The sequence below is a fragment of the Chinchilla lanigera genome, unplaced genomic scaffold (assembly GCF_000276665.1).
Source record: "Chinchilla lanigera isolate Chin_1 unplaced genomic scaffold, ChiLan1.0 scaffold00031, whole genome shotgun sequence".
NCBI lineage: Eukaryota > Metazoa > Chordata > Mammalia > Rodentia > Chinchillidae > Chinchilla > Chinchilla lanigera.
Window position 1 is genome coordinate 3,735,863 of NW_004955432.1, and position 7,568 is coordinate 3,743,430.

General features: G+C 44.1%; 1 pseudogene; it reads left to right on the forward strand.

Moving 5' to 3' along the window:
* The first annotated feature begins 5,575 nt into the window (after window positions 1–5,575).
* Window positions 5,576–6,903, forward strand: LOC102023513 (annotated as a pseudogene).
* The last annotated feature ends 665 nt before the right edge of the window (window positions 6,904–7,568 follow it).

Genomic DNA, 7,568 nt, shown 5'->3' on the forward strand with positions numbered 1-7,568 from the left:
ATTGTCCAAGGATGAGGTTTTTGGGTCTCCCTGCTATAGCTGGAAAGTTCCCAGCTGCCCACAGATCTAGCGGTGCCATGAATGGTCACTGTCAGTTCTTGTGATTTGTTCAGGCTGTGAGGGAGGGTTCCTCTTCCCCTTTACCTTTTTCTGGCAGATGTCTGTCAGTTCTTCCAAACTGAGGCTGCTAACTAGAGGGCTCTCTGTGGCTCTTAGGAGATTTTCCAAAGCCACGATCTGTGGGACCTTGGAGGACCTCTGGTCACACTCTTACAGCCCAGGAAGGAACTGAAGCCTTTAGGCAACTCAGGACTGGATCTCAGTAAAGAAGGAAAGAGTGTGTGTGTGAATGTCCTTCAGGAAATGCTCAGGCAGCACCAGGAACTGCCAGATAGTAACTTTTTGATGATTTTGAAGCTGGCCTTTCTGAAAACTCATTCTTGTGCTGAAAATGCAGACCAGGTGTACTTGGCAGCTGTAGAGTCAGGAGGTGGACATCTGATCACTATGTGAGGTGGACCTGGGTGACGCAGTTTTCTTCTGGTTCTCTCACATCTCCTGTTGTCCCTCTGCCCAACCGGCACTCTTTGTCCCCCACCATCTGTAAGTCATACTCTTAGGGAGCAGAATGGTCCCAGCTTCTGATGTGGTGGACTCAGCACTTGGCTGATCTTAGCACACTCCTAGGTCACCAGCTGGGGCTTACACAGTTCGTGTCCTTCCTGAGCACTTTGTGATTTGAGCAGAAGGGGAACTTCCTCCTTGTGGACTCATTCTAAGTTGAAGAGTACAAAGAAGACAAACAGGTGAGAAAGTTAGTGGGCTGGAAAAAGTAAGAGAGAAAGCAGTTGTTCAAGTTAGTAGTTCTGAACGTTCTCAGCTGTTTATAGATTTATGCTGTAATATTTTACAGAATTTCTCTCTAGATCATTCTGTTGCTTCTGTGTGAATTATCATAAAGTATTTCTTCCACAGTGCATTACTGTAGCAGAGGGGCTCTCCTTCATTGTAGAGACATCTGGCATAGAGTAGATACACCGAAATTGTTTGCTGAAGGACGAACAAACTGTGTATATCTTCGAGCTTCCCGCAGCAATTCTGGCCTCCTACTATTGTGGGGCCTCCTGAATCTGGTGTTGCTTGTTGTTTGAGGCTAGCTGACCCAATCTGACTACCCAACATGTCCTGAGAGATTTTCTGCCATTCATCCCTCATTCATTCATCCATCCACCCGTCAGATATTTACTGTGAAAGGATCTTGTGATCCAGAAGCAAACAGGAAAAGCTCGTGGTGTTTATATTCTAGTAGAAAGAAGCTGAGAATAAGCTAACATTCTTACAAATAAAAATTATGAGAGGTGGTGATAAATTCTGTAGATAAATATAAAGTTGCATAAGAGAGATTAGAGAGGAAAGAGGGAAGGGAATGGTGCTCCTGTATGTAGAATGGTCTGGGAATGTCTGTCTGACAAGGAGTTTTTGAGAAGAGATCTGAAGGAAGTGAAGGAGAGATCCCCAGGGGATATCTAGGAGAAGAACATTTCAGGAAGAGGTATGTGTGTATGAGGCAGGAGGGAGCTTGCATATTTTAGGAACCGGAGGATAGAAACCCAGTTAGGATAGAAACCCAGAGCCAACCCTGGGGGTCTTCTAGGTCACTTGAAGAAGTCTGGAAGCCATTGGAGGTTTTGGTAGAGAACAAATGGTCTGACCTGTGTTGTAAGGAGGATCAATCACTTTATTTATTGAGAATAGGCCCTAGAAAACCGGAACAAGTGCAGGAAGATGGGTTAGGAGGTGAGAGACATGTCACTGGGGAAGGGGGAGTTTCAGGGTGCTCAAGGCCATTGGCATGGCGCTTGGTTGTTGTTGGGGTTTCTCCTTTCTGGGTAATATAAACTCAGACGCTAGTCTGGCCCTGGAGAGGGAGTTGGTAAGGACCAGGCCTTTATCCTCTCTCACAAGGCACCACAGGCAGCGCAAGCCCCAGCAGGCTGGTAGACTTGGGTATTAGCAACACTCAGCACGCACCCCAGATTGCGGCAGGACCGTCAGTGTACCCTTCTCCTTTACCACTTACCTCTGTGCTGCAGGTGAGCCCCAGCACTGAGGAGCGGGAGAGTTTCAGCTAGTGTTACTTACACGGGGCCTCTTTTCCTTCTTACCTGGATGGGTCAGACCTTTTCCATCTATGATTTCAGCTAAGCCAACTGGAGTGTGCTTTCCTCAGACTTCTCTGGACTGGATGCATCTGCCCACTTAGCTGGTGGAGGTGGGCCCTGAGGCAGTGGCAGTTCTGTTAGGTTGGATTTACAGTGCTCCATTGTCAGAATTTGGATTCCATATTGTTCATCTGTTGCTACACAGCAAATTTACTAGCTGTGTGGGCCGGGAGGCTGGGCAGGCATGGCCAGGTTCTGTGCTCAGGTATCACACTCTTCACTCGGGGTTGTGACCAGCCTGGGCTTTTATGTAGAGGCGTATGGGGAGAATTTGTTTCCGAGGTTATTCATGTTGGTGGTAGAATATAGTTCTTTATGACTATAGAACTGAACTTCCTGTTTCCTGTTGGCTTTTGGTGAGTGAGTTGTTAGAGATTATCACATTCTTTGTCGTGTAGTCCCCTCCACTTCAAGCCAGTGGGGGCATCGAGTCCTTCTTGTCCTTTGAAGCTGTCTGATTTGTCTTCTACCACCCTCTCTGCTTTTAAGGGTTATGTTACCTTTGGCCAGTTGGCTAACATGAAGGTCCCTTGTGCCATACAGTGTGGTGTAGGAACTGTACCATAGAAAACCCCATCACCGTGGAGTATTGCCTCGTCATACTGACAGGTTTTGGGCATTAGGACAGGACGTCAGTAGGGGCCACATAGAGATTCTGCCTGACAGTCTCACCTCTGATAGTAGTATTTATAGACCTAACATTGCCCTGATGGCCAGTTTACTTTGGTGATTACCGCAGCGTGCTTTTATCTCTGGGACCTGTGCTCCTCTGTTTTAAATGGAGAGATGGTTGCCATTTTGAAGCCACGAAGTGCTCTAGAACCCAGCCTAGTGATCAAAAAAGCAGTGTTTAGTGCTTCTGTCTGAGTCCAAATGGCAAGGGACCCAGGAAACGATGTCCCGTTTTATCACTGTATGATCATTAAAGCTAGAAATGAGGGCTGAGATGTTCATGGCATTTGTGTGCTTTCATTTGAGCCTCCTGGATCTTGTTATTGGAGATAACCTCAGCTATCTCCAAGTGCCAGTGAACCTGTCACAGCCAGCCTCCTGTCCTGTTCCGGCCATACTTCCAACCTCCTGGGCGGCACTTCCTGTGGTCTGTCCATTGCGTTCTTAGACTGGTCTGTTTATTTAAAAACTCTTTAACCTTTTGGACCCCTCTCTGTATCCTGACTGTCACTCTGTGTTCACATGTGGCCGACAGCCACACCGCATGGCTCTTACCTTCTGTAAAATATGGAAATTCAGGTAACCAGAGGCAGGCAGCCTCAGAATATCTCTTCTCCAAAGTATCAGGCATCCTGGTCCATGATCCATTTCTGGTACTGGAATCTACTTTCAGAAAGTGGGCTTCCTCCAGGGCAGAACCCTTATCTGTTATACTCTCCAGCTCCTGGCACAATAAATATTTACTGCCTGGGATTCTATATCCCTTTGGAGTTGAAGTCTCAGCCGCCCAGGAATAGGTGATTGGCATTGCCCAGTCTTGTTTTTTGTTTTGTTTTGTTTTATTGTGGCAGAACGGCGCTGTATAGTTTAGGTTGGCTTGAACTCACTCTGTAGACCAGGCTGGCCTTAAACTCTTGGCAGTCCTCCTGCCTCAGCCTTCTGAGTGCTGGGGTCACCCATGTGTGCCACCATACCTCATAATTGCACAGTTTTGTGATCCATCGCAAGTCCTCATTTACAAACAATTAAAGTTTTTTTTTTGGTCTTAGATCTTTTTCAGAACAAGGCATATTAAATAGGTAAATAAAACAAGTTAATGATTCAGGCACTCCAGCGCTTAAGAGACTTTCATCCACTAGTAACAAATTTTGGTGCTTGATTTAAATTGTGCCTCATTTAGAGTGGGAAGGAGGACGTAAATTCATTGCAGAGAAAAAAAGGGATTTTAAATATAGCATCAGTTTTCCCTTTTCCTCTGTACTCACGGGCGTGGAGGCACTTAATCCCTCATTTATGGGCACTCGCCACAGGGACGAAGATGAAGCCTCAAGCCATACCCAGAAGTTCCTCCCAAGGACAAATGGGAGACATGATTCCCTTGCTGCCTGTCACGTCGTGATTACGTTGTCACCCGAAGGGTACGGATATGGGTTTTCATGGTGGTGGTTTGCTAGGATATCCTAACATTACTAGTTGGTTTAACATACACAGCTTTGTATAAAGTAATTTTTAACACATTTACATCATTTTTAAAAGAACAGTGTATGTGGTTATAGCTGTCAGAAATTGCAAGTTACAGCCATTGCCAAGGTAGCTAAGCCATCTAACCTGGATGTATGGTAACGCTCCAGGGAAGGACATCCCACGTTTATAAAAGTTTCAGATGGAGCTCTGCTCTCTGAAAAATTAATAGGATACCTTATATGTGTAACAAGGGGTTGCACCGAGTCCTCAGGACATTTATCTTCCCCCTTCTGAGGCTGTTTACTGATTCATTTATCTATTTATTTTAAAGAGAGTAGTAAAAAAAAAAGAACAATAGCATAATACCAACATCACAGACAAAAACAAAACAAAGCAAAAACATTAAAAATGATACAGGGTTTCAAAACAAAATGATAGGAATTAATAGTGGTTGTTATATTACATACTTTTATCTTCAACGAAGTTGCTCAGATTACCAGATGTAAGAATGCAAGATTGACCAAACCATTAAAGAGAATAAAAAAATAATTAAAAAACATTAGAGATGATACAGAGTTTCACTAGACAAGATGGTAGGATTCACCAATGGTTGTTATATTGCATATTGTTGTCTTCAAATCAGTTGCTCAGATTACCAGATACAAGCATGCAAAATTGATCGAAATAAAAAAAAGTAAGCATTAACTGTTCCTTTCAATAAACGACCAGACATCAGCAGTAGTTATCCCAGCTATCCTATTTACTGATTCTTATGCTATGTAAAGAAGTCCGTTTTTTAAAAGGAGTATATTCAAAGACCTCTCTACTTGTATTATGAGACCCTCAGAAAAGCAACAACAGAAAGTGACTATTGTATTTTAGTATTGTTTGACATTCAAATAAATGAGACTAGTTTGTTTTGAAAAATTTTGCTTTACATATGATTCATATATATTATGCGAATTAATTCTTAAAGCAGAGCTAATCATTTTAGGTGAGGAATTTTAGTTAATTTTTTATTGATCTCTTGCAACAGTGTTTCTAATAATTAACTGAGATTATTTTAAAGCATTGAACTGTGAGTTTTAAAGTGCTGGAGAGGCTGCAGAGGTAACTCCCTGTCCTGGACAATGCCTTTTCAGAGAGCCTGAGTTCCTCCACAGTTGCTAAGCGGCCTTGGATACCTGGTGCAGGATGCTGGGATATGTTAGGTGAAGATGCTGGTCACTGGGCTTCAGGCAACCAAGGAAAAGGATGTTGGGAGCACCATTCTTTTCAATGCATACAAAAAGGAGGTATTTACCATCAACAATGGCTATAAATCCATGCAGAAACGACTTTGGAGTAATTGGAAGATTCAGAGTTTAAAAGATGGAATCACATCTGAGAGACTAATCCTGAAACTGGATTACAGCTGGGCCAAGGGAGAAATTTACTGTGGCTGAGTTTGAAGTCCTAACGAAGTATCTTGACAGTGGTGAAGATATCCTTGTGATGCTCAGAGAAGGTGGAGATTCCAGATTTGACACCCTTATTAACTTTCTACTAGAAGAATATGGAATCATGGTTAATAATGATGCTGTGGTTAGAAATGTGTATTACACATATTTTCATCCTAAGGAAGCTCTGGTTTCCGGTGGAGTGTTGAGCAGGGAAATTAGTTGAGCTGCAGGAAAGGCTGTGCCTGGAATCATTGAGGAGAGCAGTGGAAACAATGTCCAGGTGCTCACCTTCGTCTACTCTTTTGGTGCCACATTGAGTGTCATGAAACCAGCAGTGGCTGTTCTGTCCAGGCATCTGCTTCCCACTTAACAGACCTATTCTGGCTTTCTATCACTCAAAGAACCAAGGTGGGAAGCTGGCAGTGCTTGGCTCATGTCACACATTCAGTGATCAGTATTTGGATAAAGAAGAAAATAGCAAAATCCTGGATGTTGTTTTCCAGTGGCTCACAACAAAAGACATCCTCCTGAACCAGATTGATGCTGAGGACCCAGAGATCTCTGATTACATGATGCTGCCCACCACCGCCACCCTGTCAGAGTGGTTATGAGTGTGTCTCCCGGAGCGCGATGAGAATCCACACGACTTTACCTCCCTGTTCGGTTTGTCCGTTTACCAGCTGGACACCACCTCCCTCTTGGAGGACATCAAGGCTCATTAGCTGTTAAATGTGAAACATGAACCACTCCAGCTCATCCAGCCTCAATTTGAGACACCACTGCCTGCCCTTCAGCCTGCTGTTTTCCCTCCCAGCTTCAGGGAGTTGCCATCTCCTCCTCTGGAACTGTTTGACTTAGAAGAGACATTTTCTTCTGAGAAGGTGCGGCTTGTTCAGATTACCAATAAGTGTACTAAAGAAGACCTGGACTTCTACATCAGGAAGTCTGGTGACATTCCTGGAGTAACCAGTAAACTACTGAAGGATCAACAGGATGCCAGACATATCCTTGAGCCCATCTTCTTCCAGGTGGTGGAATTCAAGAAACCGAACCAGGAACATGATGTGGATGCAAGTGAAATGGCACTCCAGAACAGTTTCTGAGGACTGCCTCTCCAAGCATTTTCTGCTTCCTGAGTCTCTTTGTATTTGAATTGTTCCTCAGTTCCTCTCCAGTGTGTAAACTCCCTTTCCTCTCTGAACCGTGCTTCTGAGCTCCTGAAGCACTCATTTCTGTCATTTAAAATGTGACGGTCTGTCCTCAGCAGCTAGATGGTGTTGTCCTGGGACAGTGAGACAGACTGCTTCTGGCTGAGTAGGGTAGCTGCCTGGAAATGCTTAACAGTGTATTGAAATACACTGAAGAACTTTGGGGGAACCCTGAATGCCAGATAGAAGATTGCATAACCATTGAAGGTGTGTATAAGCAATGTAGCACAATTAGCTGGTGGATTCAAAAAAGATGGAAACAGCAACAGCAAAAAATGCTGGAGACAAGCTAACCCCTGTTCTTACCTCCAAACTCGTATTTTCTGTCTCTAGGTTGAGTTGAGACAGTGTATAAATTCGGTAACCTTTTTTAGCCAACTACATGGATTAGTTGACTCATTCAGCAAACATGCAAGGGCCTCCCTTGTGTTTCCTTCATAATACTAGAGAGGGAGAGAAGGAAAACCCCTGCAAGGTTTAGAGGAGCCTTACCTTTAATGAATCTGTAGGCCAGTGGTTCTCAAAGTGTGGCCACACCCCAGTACTGACATTGCGTTCGT